Below are 15,465 nucleotides of genomic sequence, written 5' to 3'. Positions count from 1 at the left end.
TTCTAGTACCATACTGAATAACAGTGCTGCTGATGAACATCCTTGTTTCACCCCTGTTCTTCTGGGAAATGCATCTAGCTTACCTCCATTACATATAATGCTTGCTGATGTTATTAGATAGATACTACTTATTATTTTAAGGAAGGCTCCATTTACTCCTATGCTCTCCAGTGTTTACAATAGGAATGGGTGTTGTATTCTGTCAAAAGTTTTTCTGTCTCTTTTGAGATAAATCATAAGGTTTCTGTTAGTTTTGCCGTGGATCTGATCAATAATGCTGATAGTTCTCCTAATTTTGAACCATCTCAGCATTTCTGGTATAAATTGTACTTGATTATAATGGATTTTTCTCTTGATAAGTTGCTGTAATCTTTTTGTTAATATCTTATTTAAAAATTTTGCATCTATATTCATTAGACAGATTGGTCTATAATTTTCTTTCTGTGTTTTGGCTCTTCCTGGTTTAGATATCAATACTATATTTGTATCATAAAAAGAATTTGGTAGGACTCCTTCTTCACCTGTATTTCCAAATAGTCTATATAGTATTGGAATTAACCGTTCTTTAAATGTTTGATAGAATTTACTTGTAAATCCATTTGGCCCTGGAGATGTTTTTCTGTGGAGTTCATTGATGTCTTGTTCAATTTCTTTTTCTGAGGTGGGTTTATACAAGTATTCAATTTCCTCTTCTGTTAATTTGAGCAATTTATATTTTTTAAATATTCATCCACTTAGATTGTCAAATTTATGGGTATATAGTTGGGCAAAATAATTTGTAATTGTTGTTTAAACTTCCTCCTCATTGGAGGTGAGTTCATCATTTTCATTTTTGATATTGGTAATTTGGTTTTCTTCTTTCTTTGTTTAAATCAAATTGACCAAAAGTTTATCAATTTTATTATTTTTCATAAAATCAACTCTTAGTTTTATTTATTAGTTAAATAGTTTTCTTAATTTCAATTTTGTTAATCTCTCCTTTGGTTTTCAGTATTTCTAATTTAGTATTTATTTGGAAATTTTCAATTTGTTTTTTTTTTCTAGTTTTTTTCAGTTGCATGCTCAATTCATTAATCTCTTCTTTGTCTTTTTATTTATATAAACATTCAATGATATAAAACTTCCCCTAAGAACTGATTTTGCAGCATCCAATAAGTATTGGTAGGTTGTCTCATTATTGTCATTCTCTTGAATGAAGTTATTGACTGTTTCTATGATTTATTGTTAAACTCACTCATTCTTTAGGACTAGATTATTTAGTTTCTAAATAATTTTTGGTCTATCTTTCCACAGCCCTTTATTATATATAATTTTTATTGCACCATTTTCTGAAAAGGATGCATTGACTATCTACCTTTCTGCACTGGATTGTGAGGCTTTTATGCCTTAGTACATGTTCAATTTTTGTGTATGTGCCATGTACTGACGAGAAAAATGTCTATTCCTTTCTGTCTCCATTCAGTTGTCTCCAGAGGTTTATCATATCCATCTAATCCAGAATTCTATTCACCTTCTTAACTTCTTTCTTGTTTATTTTGAGGTAAGATTTACCAAGTTCAGAGAGTGGGAGTTTGAGGTCCCACACTAGTATAGTTTTGCTGTCTATTTCTTCTTGTATTTAGTTGTACTTTCTATTCTCAGACTAGAAAGGGAAAAGCACAGGTAATTTACTCATTGTTTTCCAGACCACTTTTTGTTTTTACTCAGCATGGCCTTATCCATCATGATCCACCCCACCTCTCCCTAAGTGGCTCCAAATGATTTTTACATTCTAAAAGTTCAATCCTCCTGCAAAGATGGAAAAGGAGATTTTCTGCCATTTAATGGTACAGAAATTCTAGGATAATTCTGATCTAGGCGAGTAGTCACACCTGATGAAATGATTCATGATTAAAATAAATATACCACTTTTTAGAGGCACTTCAATGAAGGGGAGAGCTCTAATTGTAATGTGTAGTTCTTGGAATATTTGCAAAAAATAACTTCTGGATAACCTCAACAGAGTTCCACAACATAGGCCTGTAGTTCTGGTGTACAGTTCACATACGTTCTGTCTTCAGAATCCTGAAATCCCTAAGAAATGTCTCAGGTGTTGTCCAGGCCATTGTAGTATTGAAAGAGGCAGAGATCCTGAACCAGATTGCCAATACATTGGTGGCTAGCCTCAAGTACAGCAGACTGTAAAGACTTCCAAGAGAAAAAGGCAGACTTAGAAGCAAGAATATCAACCAGAGAAATATATTTAAGAAAGTAAAGAAGCCTTGTGGGTAAAGTTCTGGGGTTCACATTTGGCCTTAATTAACTGTGTGACCCTGGGCAAGTCACAACCTCTGACTGCCTCAGCTTCTTTCTATAAAATGAGGATAATAATCACACCTACCTTCCAGGGATATTGTGACAATCATCTTAGCACATGGGAAGAACTCTGCAAAACTTAAAGCATTATATAAATGCTAGTTATCACTGGTGATTTGGGCATACACAATGTGGTCATTTGGTTTGCTTGATTGTGAATATTTGTTGAAAAAGTTTTGTTCTTTTTTTCCTTTTAATTTGGAAGTACTGTGGGAGAGGAAATTTTTTTTTTTTGTAAATAAAGGATAGCATTTGCATTTGATAATGACATTTAGAACTAGCAGAGGACTTAAGGATCAATAGTCTTGACTCATTTGCTTTATAGGTGTGGTCCCATTCAAGCTACAGGTGAGGCTAGGGAGTGTAGTTTTCCCAGCCTGAAGGAGCAGGTGAAGGATTAGACTAGCTGGAATCTGTGTGAGGACTGGGAAGCCAGAAGTCTTGGAGCCTGCTGAGAAAGGACACAGGGAGAGGAATAATGGGAAGGGTAGACCTGATCACAAGGGAACGACTTGGCTTCCCCAGTATGACTAGAACAGAGGGCAGCTGGAACCTTGCCTTGCCTCCTGAGTAGCTTAGGGAGTGATGTGCTTGAATACAACTCCCTGCTTTCAAAACTGTCTTTCTTACAAAGCTGTTGGGACTTGATGAAGGTAACCACTCTCCATTTTCTCTTCCTTTCTCACAAATGATGATATTTGTAAAGTCCTTACCCCAGTGTCTGCCATGTAGTCAACACTATATAAATGTTTATTCCCATCCTCCTTCCTTCTCCCCTCCCTTATTTATCTTTGTTACAAGAAAAGGCTCCTTGGGCACAGGAAGCAGGATGGATATTTTTGTAAATGAATTTACTGTAAAAACAAAATATCAATAAAAATAAATTTATTTAAAAATAAATGATCACAGTAGGAAACTAAAGGATATTCTCATTCCCAGTCATGGGTGCCTATAATTTTGTCTTTGTCCTTTTTGTCTTTCATCTGCAGGTCTCATGCTAGCCATGACACAAGGAAATGGCACCATAGTGACTGAATTCATTCTGCTGGGATTTTTGCTTCAGCAAGAGGTGCAGTACACCCTTTTCCTTGGGTTTCTCCTCATCTATGTCATATCTCTTGTAGGCAATTTTGGCATGATCCTTCTCATCAATATTGATTCTCACCTTCACAGCCCCATGTACTTTTTCCTACAACATCTGTCCTTCATTGACCTGTGTTATACGTCTGCTATCACTCCTAAGATGTTACTAAACTTCCTAGTTTCTCACAAGTCTATCTCTTTCTCAGGTTGTGTGTTACAATCAGAGGTTTATGGAATTTTTGCTAGCACTGAATGTTACCTTCTCGCTGCCATGGCCATAGATCGGTATGTGGCCATCTGGAAACCTCTGCGCTATCCAATGATCATGTCTCGAAGAGCCTGCATCCAGCTCGTGACTGGATCTTATTTCATGGGTTCTGTGACTGCATCCATTCAAATTGCCTTTCTCTTTTCCCTATGTTTCTGTAACTCCAACATAATCATTTTTTCTGTGATGCTCCCCCACTTCTTGCCCTTTCCTGTTCTAGTATTGATATGAATGTCATGATGTTAATCATCATTTCAGGCTTCAACCTGTCAAGCACTGTGATGATCGTATTCTTCTCCTACATGTACATCCTGTCTGCCATCTTTAAGATGCATTCTTCCACAGGGAGACACAAGGCCTTCTCCACCTGTGCTTCCCACTTGACAGCTGTTACCATTTTGTATGGGACTCGTTTTTACATGTATTTGCATCCTTCTTCCAGTGAGTCCCAGGAAAACGATAAGGTGGCCTCTGTATTTTATGGCATCATCATCCCCATGCTGAACCCCCTAATCTACAGCTTAAGAAACAAAGAAGGGGGCGGAGCCAAGATGGCGAAGTGAAAGCAACAACTCACCCGGGCTCCTGGAAGGACTCCTCTGGATGTCTCTGGGGGGAGAGTCCGGCCAGGCTTTGGAGGTGTAGAATCCAGTGGGTGACAGACTTTGACGGGTTCGGAGCCCGGGTTGGCCTGGAGGGTCCACGGGAGGGATCTGTTCCACGGGGGTAAGACCCCGGTGCACAGTGCAGCGCGGTCGGCGCCACAGGGCGGAGGGGACCTGAGGGGCCCGAGAGTGGTGGGCGGGACCGGCAGAGCAGGAAATAGGCCAGGCCAAGCCGATGAGAGCCGCTGAGAGCCAGATATCAGCGCAGCAGCCCTTAAAACCTTCAGCCTGAAGACTGGACTTCGGTGGGTCAGCTACTTGAACTTCCAGGAGTTGGGATGGCGGAGTGATCAGTAAGTGCTCTCTCCTCCCCCCTGATGACCGGGAGGGAACCATAAAATTCTTCCCCAGATTAATCCTGGATCAGCAGGAACACTAGAGGGGGGCGGGTGGTCTCACAACACCAGAGGCTGGAGGGGTGCCGGGGGGGGGGGGGATTCTTCCTGCTGTGGCGGGGACGATCTGGAGGGACAGACGACCCAGGGCAGAGAAAATTCGCACTGAGACCCAGGCAAGCCCCAGAGATGGGAGACAAGCCCCAGGAGGGGCGGAAACACGCATTAACTTCTAGGCGTACCCCAGCCCTCCAGGGGAAAAGGGAAGACAATAGGGAAGCTGGGATCACCATCCCCTGACCTTGCCTTTGCCTCAAGTCAGCTGAGGAGATCTCCTGAGACCAGACTACCCCTCCCACACACCCAACAAGCTAACCCCAGGGTTGATCTGGGAAACAACAACAACAACAACAACAAAAAAGCCTGCTTTCAGCCTAGACACACAGCAGCCCAACTTAAAAGATCTGTATCTTCTGACTGAAAGAACCAAAAGCTACAACACTCAGCCAACATCATGAATCAGAAAAAGCAGACGAAAAGTGAAAAAACCATAGAATCTTTCTATGGGGATAAGGACCAAAACACAAACACCAAAGAGGTCAGAGCTGAGACTGTACTTTCATCTGAAACCTCAGATGGGACTATGAATTTCTCGCAAGCACAACTAGATTACCTGGAAAGTCTGAAGAAGGATATAAAAGAAAAACCGGCCAATGATTTTAAAATTATAAAAAAAGAATTCACTGATGAGAACATCACTCTGAAAAGGAAAATTGAAGAAATAGAAAAGGAAGTTCAAAAATTAACTGAAGAGAATAACTCCCTAAAAGGAAGAGTTAATCAAACTGAAAAGGAAACCCAAAACCTAATTGGGAAAATTGTACAGATGGAGAAGGAAACCCAAAACCTAACTGGGAAAATTGGTCGAATGGAAAAAGAAATACAAAAATTAAATGGAGAAAATAGCTCCTTAAAGGGAAAAATTGGTCAGATGGAAAAGGAAATGCAAAAGCTAACGGAAGAAAACAATACGATGAAGATTAGAATTGGGCAAGTAGAAACTAATGACTCAATGAGGCAACAAGAATCAGTCAAACAAAATCTAAAGAATGAAAAGATAGAAGAAAATGTAAAATATTTAATTGGAAAAACAACTGACCTGGAAAATAGATCCAGGAGAGAAAATTTAAGAATTATTGGCCTGCCAGAAACCCATGATGAAGAAAAGAGTCTGGACAACATCTTCCAGGAAATCATCAAGGAAAACTGCCCAGAAGTGCTAGACTCAGAGGGCAAAATAGTCATTGAAAGAATCCACCGTTCCCCTCCCGAAAGGGATCCCAAACTCAAAACCCCAAGAAATATAGTTGCCAAATTCCAGAGCTATCAAGTGAAGGAGAAAATACTACAAGCAGCCAGAAAGAAACAATTCAAATATCAAGGACACACAGTCAGGATCACACAGGACCTTGCAGCTTCTACATTAAAAGATCGAAAGAACTGGAACCCAATATTCCATAAGGCAAAGGAGTTGGGACTTCAACCAAGGATCAACTACCCAGCAAAGTTCAGCATAACATTTCAGGCAAGGAGAAAGTCATTCAACGAAATAAGGGATTTCCAGAGCTTCCTGACCAAAACACCAGAACTCAATAGACAATTTGATCTTCAAATGCAGGTCTCCAGAGAATCATAAAAAGGTAAACAGGGGGGAAAAAACAAAAACAAAAACTTGCTACTCAATTAGGGCAAACTGTTTACCTCCCTATAAGGGAAGATGATGCCTGTTAATCTTGAGAACTGTGCAGCTATTATGATAAAAGGGATATATGTAGAGGGAACGGGCATAAAGTAAATGATGTCATGTCAAAAATATGATTTAAGTATGAGAAGGGAATGCAATAGGAGGTGTGAAAAGGGGGAAGCAGAAAATGGCAAATTCTATCACAGGAAGAAGTACAAAACTATAGTAGAGGAAAGGAGGGGAGGGAGATGAGCATTGTTTGAGAGGTACTCTCATCTGATTTGTTCAAAGGAGGGAACAATAATCTTAAGTAGATAATCTTAACTAGCTCTATAGGTAGTAGGAGGGGAAGGGGGAAGAAAGGGGAGGGTGGCTAAAAGGGAGGAAAGAAGCAATAAGAGTAAAGGGGAGTAAAAAGGAGGGGGGCTAAAAGAAGGAGGGGAAGGCTGCAGGAGGAGGGGGAGAAAAGTGAATACTATTGAGGAGGGGAAGGGAGACGGGAGATCTAAAAGCACAAATGGTGGGAAAGAGGTTGGAGGGAAATACACAGATTGTGATCATAACTGTGAATGTGAATGGAATGAACTGTCCCATAAAACGGAGACGGATAGCAGAATGGATTAAAAGCCATAATCCAACAATATGCTGCTTACAAGAAACACATTTGAAACGGGGGGATACACATAGGATAAAGGTCAAAGGATGGAGCAGAATATATTGTGCTTCAGCTCATGTAAGAAAGGCAGGAGTAGCAATCCTAATCTCAGACAAAGCAAAAGCAGAAATAGATCTAATCAAAAGGGATAAGGATGGAAACTATATCTTGCTAAAAGGCACCATAGACAATGAAGCAATATCATTACTAAACGTATGCTCCAAACGGTATAGCATCCAGATTCTTAGAGGAGAGGTTGGGGGAGTTGAAGGAAGAAATTGACAGCAAAACTATACTAGTGGGGGACCTCAACCTCCCCCTCTCTGAACTCGATAAATCCAACCTCAAAATAAACAAGAAAGAGGTTAAGGAGGTAAATAAAACTCTGGATAAGGTAGATATGATAGATCTTTGGAGAAAATTAAATGGGAATAGAAAGGAATATACCTATTTCTCAGCGGTACATTTACAAAAATTGACCATGTACTAGGACATAAAAATCTCACAATCCAGTGCACAAAGGTTGAGATAATCAATGCATCCTTTTCAGATCATAATGCATTAAAAATTACATGTAATAAAAGGCCATGGAAAGATAAACCAAAAATCAATTGGAAACTAAATAATCTAATTCTAAAGAAGAGTTGGGTTAAAGAAGAAATCATAGAAACAATCAACAATTTCATTCAAGAGAATGACAATAGTGAGACAACATACCAAAACTTATGGGATACTGCAAAAGCAGTTATTAGGGGAAGTTTTATATCTGTGAATGTTTACATAAATAAAATAGAGAAAGAGGAGGTCAATGACTTGGGCTTGCAGTTGAAAAAGCTAGAAAAAGAACAAATTGAAAATCCCCAAGTAAATACCAAATTAGAAATAATGAAAACCAAAGGAGAGATTAATAAAATTGAAATTAAGAAAATTGTTGAATTAATAAATAAAACCAGTAGTTGGTTTTATGAAAAAACTAATAAAATTGATAAACCTTTGGTCAATCTGATTTAAAAAAAGAAAGAAGAAAACCAAATTACTAATATTAAAAATGAAAGGGGTGAACTCACCTCCAATGAGGAGGAAATTAAAACAATAATTAGAAACTACTTTGCCCAACTTTATGCCCACAAATTCGATAATCTAAATGAGATGGATGAATATTTTAAAAAATACAAACTGCCCAGATTAACAGAAGAGGAAGTTGAATACTTAAACAACCCCATCTCAGAAAAAGAAATTGAACAAGCCATCAATGAACTCCCTAGGAAAAAATCTCCAGGGCCAGATGGATTCACAAGTGAATTCTATCAAACATTTAAAGAACAGTTAATTCCAATACTACATACACTATTTTTGAAAATCGGGGAAGAAGGAGTCCTCCCAAATTCTTTCTATGATACAAATATGGTTTTGATACCCAAACCAGGAAGAGACAAAACAGAGAAAGAAAATTATAGACCAATTTCCCTAATGAATATAGATGCAAAAATTTTAAATAAGATTTTAACAAAACGAATACAGCATCTTATCACGAGACTAATACATTATGATCAGGTAGGATTCATACCAGGACTACAGGGCTGGTTCAATATTAGGAAAACTATTAGCATTATCGATCACATCAACAACAAAGCTAACAAAAACCACATGATTATCTCAATAGATGCAGAAAAAGCTTTTGACAAAATACAACATCCATTCCTACTAAAAACATTGGAGAACGTCGGAATAAAGGGAACTTTCCATAAAATAATAAGCAGTATCTATCTAAAACCTTCAGCAAGCATTATATGCAATGGGGATAAGCTAGATGCATTCCCAATAAGATCAGGGGTGAAACAAGGTTGTCCATTATCACCACTATTATTCAATATGGTACTAGAAATGTTAGCTGTAGCAATTACACAAGATAAAGATATTCAAGGAATAAGAATAGCCAAAGAAGAAACTAAGTTATCACTCTTTGAAGACGATATGATGATTTACCTAGAGAATCCCAGAGATTCAAGTAAAAAATTACTTGAATTAATAAACAACTTTGGCAAAGTTGCAGGTTACAAAATAAACCCACACAAATCTTCTGCGTTCCTATATATTAGCAACAAAGTCCAACAGCAAGAGATAGAAAGAGAAATCCCATTTAATGCTAGGGTAGACAGTATAAAATACTTAGGAGTCTACCTGCCAAAACAAACCCAGGGATTATATGAACACAATTACAAGACACTTTTTGCACAAATAAAGTCAGATTTAAGTAAGTGGAAAAACATTAGTTGCTCATGGATACCCCATGCTAATATAATAAAAATGACAATTCTACCCAAATTAATTTACTTATTTAGTGCCATACCAATTAAACTGTCAGACAATTACTTTCTAGAGCTGGATAAAATAATATCAAAATTCATTTGGAAAAACAAAAGGTCCAGAATATCAAAGGGACTAATGAAAAGAAATGCTTGGGAAGGTGGCCTAGCGCTACCAGACCTCAAACTCTACTATAAAGCAGCAATTATCAAAACCACTTGGTATTGGCTAAGAAACAGAGAGGTAGACAAGTGGAATAGACTTGGCACTCAAGATGCAGTAGGCAAGCAATATAGCAACCTTCTGTTTGGTAAACCCAAGGACCCCAGCTTCTGGGATAAGAACTCATTGTTTGACAAAAATTGCTGGGAAAACTGGATAACAGTGTGGCGGAAATTAGGCATAGACCCATACCTGACACCGTACACAAGAATAAAGTCTAAATGGGTGCATGATTTAGGTATAAAGATTGATACCATGAATAAACTGGAGAAGCAAGGAATAGTGTATTTATCAGATCTATGGAGAAGGGAAGAATTCTTTAATAAAGGAGAGATAGAAAGCATTATGAAATGCAAAATGGATAACTTTGATTACATTAAACTGAGAAGGTTTTGCACAACCAAACCCAATGCAACCAAAATCCGGAGGGATGTAGTAAATTGGGAAAGAATTTTTACAGCTAAGCTCGGGGATAAAGGCCTCATTTCTAGAATATATAGAGAACTGACCCAAATGTATAATCACACAAGTCATTCCCCAATTGATAAATGGTCAAAGGATATGAACAGGCAATTTTCGGAAGAAGAAATTAAAGCTATCTATAATCATATGAAAAAATGCTCTAAATCACTATTGGTTAGAGAGATGCAAATCAAAACAACTCTGAGGTACCACATCACACCTATAAGATTGGCAAACATGACAGAACAAGAAAATGATAAATGCTGGAGAGGATGTGGGAGAGTTGGAACACTAATTCATTGTTGGTGGAGCTGCGAGCGCATCCAACCATTCTGGAGAGCAATTTGGAACTATGCCCAAAGGGCTACAAAAATATGCATACCCTTTGACCCAGCAATATCGCTACTAGGACTATATTCCCAAGAGATCATAAAAATGGGAAAGGGTCCCACATGTACAAAAATATTTATAGCAGCACTCTATGTAGTTGCCAAAAACTGGAAGTCAAGGGGATGTCCATCAATTGGGGAAGGGCTGAATAAATTATGGTATATGAATGTAATGGAGTACTATTGTGCCATAAGAAATGATGAACAAGAAGACTTCAGAGAGGCCTGGAAGGACTTATATGACCTGATGCTGAGTGAAAGGAGCAGAACCAGGAGAACTTTATGCACAGCAACGACCACAGTGTGTTAGAGTTTTTTCTGGTAGACTTAGATTTTTGTAATAACACAAGAACTTCTTACAAAAAAAAAATAATAAATCCCAATGGTGGTTCTCAAGGCAAAATGCCTTCCACACTTAGAGAGAGAAATATGGAAGTCACTCACATAATGTAGCAGATCATGTTTGTGTATGTGTATGTGTTTGTGTATCATGTTCTGATTTGTTATACGATTTCTTTCATTTATCTTAGTCTGACTACATAGCATGACTGTAGTGAAAATATACTCAATAGGAACGTATATGTAGAATCTATACAAAATTGTATGCAGTCGTGGGGAGGGAGGGGGAGAGTGGGGAGTAGGTGGGGGGATAAAATCACAATTGTATGGCAGTGATTGTTAAACATTAAAAAATAAAAAATAAAATAAAATATAAAAAAAAATAACAGCAGAAAAAAAAAGAAAGAAACCAAGAAGTGAAAGAGGCTATGAAAATTCTGGGGAAGAGTTGCTCATGATTCTGGCCTTCTATTCCAATGGCGCAGTTCAGAGAAGCATCTTGGCAAAGACTATTGTGCCTCCTTTCTTTAACATGTAGGCAGCATCTCAGCTTTGGGAGAATGTAACAAATTGGAAACAAAAGTTGCAAAGATCTATACAAAAGTAACCTTCCAGTGGCCTATAAAAGTGACCAAAGAATTTTCAAAACCTTTAATATAATTACAATAATTAATAACCTTGTTAATGGATACAGTGGTGATGGCGTTGGCTATGGCCTTCTTTTATCCACCACTCAGATGCTTTCACATTTTTGGAGAGGTGGGAGGCTCAAAACACCAAGGTAGTCAGTGCAGAAAATGCTCATACGAGAAACTGCCTCCAGTGAACCTGGTTCAGAAGGTCAACTTGTGCCATGTCTGACAGTCATAGTATGGTATAGAGTTTTTGGGGAACACTGAAAGTAACTTGTCCATGTCACACAACTGGAATGTGTCAAAGACAAGATTTGAATGCAGATTGTTCTCAATACACAGTATGGCCTAAAACTTCTAACATGATTTATTTAGATTTTTGGAATAACACTATGAGTTAGGCAGTACCATATTATTTTCTGTACTTTATAGGTAAGGAAATTAAAGATAAAAATATCAACTAAAAGTACATTTTTTCCATGATAGAATGTTAAGTCTGGCAGGGATCTTAGTGATGATCTCCTCATTTCACTGAGATAGAACTTAGTTCCAAAAAAAGGAAATGACTTATTCAAGGCAATAAAACTCCTTGTGGAAGTAGAGACATTGACTGTCAAGCTCCTTGGTAAATGGAAGACTGCATGATGCCAGACTGCTGGCAGGATATCTCTTCATGGTATGTAGGGAGCTGCATGGTCCACCCAAAGACATAAATTGTGAGTAATTGAATTGTCACCACCACCTGCCACTCAATTTAAAGTTAGTGAGAAGTTGCTAAGCCTTGATACATTTACAAAGTAATATATGTTGATTATTCATTAAGTATAAAAAAGATATGGATACGTCTTTGAATTAATCAAAGATATTTCCATTAGGGGAATGGGAAGTCCCTTCCAATTGGGTAAAAGACATGGTCACTCCCCATGAATCTTGTCCAAAAGAAGTAGCCAGTTCTGAGTTGAGGAGAGAGCTTTTGAGATTCTTTAATGCAGTTGGAGAAGTACAGACATCAATGACTGAGAAAGAAAGAAGGCATCTGGAGAAAGGAGAAAGAGAAGGTAGGACTGAGCTATGGTAGAAGAGGGATGGTATGAAAAAGGTCATCAGGTCTATAGGCATGTTGGAGCAGAAGACTTGGTCTGACTCCTCCAGAGACACCAATAGCCTCAAGAACAGAGGGAAGCTCCAAGAAAAGCTCTGCTTTTTCCTCAATTTCCCCTCCCAAGCTCTGTCTATTAAGAGATAATTATACTCTTCTTGTTATTTTCCCAAACATTTTCAGGAACATGAATTTTACCTCATCCTCAAAAAAGACAGAGATAAATATAAATGTCAAACCTCTGCCTAATTTTTAGGACTTTTCCTAAAAGGGAGCTCAAAGTGATTAGGCTGCTGTTCATGATTTTTCGTTCAACATAAAATCCCTAAGGCAGCAGAGGAGTAATCCACACAGCCATGATACTGTTGCTAGGTGTTTTTTTTTTTTGTTGTTGTTGTTGTTGTTGTTTTTTAATTAATTAAATTTATTTATTTAATTTTTAACATTCATTTTCACAAAATTTTGGGTTACAAATTTTCTCCCCTTTTATCCCCTCCCCCCCAAACACCAAGCATTCTAATTACCCCTATGACCAATCTTCTCTCTCTTCTATCATCCCTCTCTGCCCTTGTCTCCGTCTTCTCTTTTGTCCTGTAGGGCCATATAGCTTTCTATACCCCTTTACCTGTATTTCTTATTTCCTAGTGGCAAGAACATTACTCGACAGTTGATCCTAACACTTTGAGTTCCAACTTCTTTACCTCCCTCCCTCTCCACCCCTTCCCTTTGGAAGGCAAGCAATTCAATATAGGCTATATCTGTGTAGTTTTGCAAATGACTTCCATAATAGTTGTGTTGTATAGGACTAACTATATTTCCCTCCATCCTATCCTGTCCCCCATTACTTCTATTCTCTTTTGATCCTATCCTTTCCCATGAGTGTCGACCTCGAATTGCCTCTCCTCCCCATGCCCTCCCTTCTATCATCCCCCCCACCCTGCTTGTCCCCTTATCCCCCACTTTCCTGTATTGTGAGATAGGTTTTCCTACCCAAATGAGTGTGCATTTTATTCTTTCGTTTAGTGGAATGTGATGAGAGTAGACTTCATGTTTTTCTCTCACCTCCCCTCATTATCTCTCCACTAATGAGTCTTTTGCTTGCCTCTTTTATGAGAGATAATATGCTCCATTCAATTTCTCCCTTTCTCCTCCCAAAATGTTTCTCTCTCACTGCTTGATTTCATTTTTTTTAAAGATATGATCCCGTCCTCTTCAACTCACTCTGTGCACTCTGTCTCTCTGTGTGTGTGTGTGTGTGTGTGTGTGTGTGTGTGTGTGTGTGTAATCCCACCAACTACCCAGATACTGAAATGTTTCAAGAGTTACAAATATTGTCTTTCCATATAGGAATGTAAACCGTTCAGCTTTAGTAAGTCCCTTATGACTTCTCTTTGCTGTTCACCTTTTCATGGTTCTCTTCATTCTTGTGTTTGAAAGTCAAATTTTCTTTTCAGCTCTGGTCTTTTTATCAAGAATACTTCAAAATCCTCTATTTCATTGAAAGACCAATTTTTTCCCTGAAGTATTATACTCAGTTTTGCTGGGTAGGTGATTCTTGGTTTTAGTCCTAGTTCCTTTGACTTCTGGAATATGATATTCCAAGCCCTTCGATCCCTTAATGTAGGGGCTGCTAAATCATGTGTTATCCTGATTGTATTTCCACAATACTTGAATTGTTTCTTTCTAGATGCTTGCAATATTTTCTCCTTGACCTGGGAACTCTGGAATTTGGCCACAATGTTCCTAGGAGTTTCTCTTTTTGGATCTCTTTCAGGCGGTGTTCTCTGGATTCCTTGAATATTTATTTTGCCCTCTGGTTCTAGAATCTCAGGGCAGTTTTCCTTGATAATTTCATGAAAGATGATGTCTAGGCTCTTCTTTTGATCATGGCTTTCAGGCAGTCCCATAAGTTTTAAATTGTCTCTCCTGGATCTATTTTCCAGGTCTGTTGTTTTTCCAATGAGATATTTCACATTATCTTCCATTTTTCCATTCTTCTGTCTTTGTTCTGTGATTTCTTCGTTTTGAAAAAAGTCACTAGCCTCCATCTGTGCCATTTTAATTTTGAAAGAACTATTTTCTTCAGTGAGCTTTTGAACCTCCTTTTCCATTTTGCTAATTCTGCTTTTGAAAGCATTCTTCTCCTCATTGGCTTTTTGAACCTCTTTTGCCAATTGAGTTAGGCTAGTTTTCAAGGTGTTAATTTCTTCAACATTTTTTTGGGTCTCCTTTAGCAGAGAACTGATCTGCTGTTCATGCTTTTCTTTCATCTCTCTCATTTCTCTTCCCAGTTTTTCCTCCACCTCTCTAACTTGATTTTCAAAATTCTTTTTGAGCTCTTCCATGGCCTGAGCCCATTGGGTGGGCTGGGACATAGAAGCCTTGATTTCTGTGTCTTTGCCTGATGGTAAGCATTGTTCTTCCTCATCAGAAAGGAAGGGAGGAAATGTCTGTTCTCCAAGAAAGTAGCCTTCTATAGTCTTATTTCTTTTCCCTTTTCTGGGCATTTTCCCAGCCAGTGACTTGACTTCTGAATATTTTCCTCACACCCACCTCACCTCCTGATCCTCCCAGCCAAAGTTTGGGGTCTGAGATTCAAATGCTGCTTCCAGCCTTAGGGCTTTTGGCGGGGACAGGGCTGCTATTCAGTGTGAGATTAAGATCAGGTGGTCAGGCCAGGGCAGGGCCGCCTCTCAGGCTCAGTTCCCTCAGGGGGTTTATGCACAGACCTTCCACAATGGATCCAGGCTCCCACCCGCTTGGGGAGCCCTGGTCTGCAGCCGCCTCTCACCTTCTACCTCCTGGGGGGGCCTGAATTATGGCGGCACCCCACTCCCCTCTCAACCCGCCGAAGAGACTCTCTCACTGACCCCTGTCACCTGTGGGTGGAGGGACTTGTGCGGCCGCTGG

The 15,465-nt window shown here is 38.8% G+C and overlaps 1 pseudogene; it reads left to right on the top strand.

The window, feature by feature from the left end:
- Window positions 1-3,358: 3,358 nt before the first annotated feature.
- Window positions 3,359-11,282, top strand: LOC140523287 (putative olfactory receptor 5AK3; annotated as a pseudogene).
- Window positions 11,283-15,465: the final 4,183 nt, after the last annotated feature.

The sequence above is a fragment of the Notamacropus eugenii genome, chromosome 2, assembly GCF_028372415.1.
Source record: "Notamacropus eugenii isolate mMacEug1 chromosome 2, mMacEug1.pri_v2, whole genome shotgun sequence".
In the NCBI taxonomy this organism is placed as follows: Eukaryota; Metazoa; Chordata; class Mammalia; order Diprotodontia; family Macropodidae; genus Notamacropus; species Notamacropus eugenii.
Note: the sequence above shows the minus strand (reverse complement) of the source record. Positions and strands in the feature narration are given on the sequence as shown.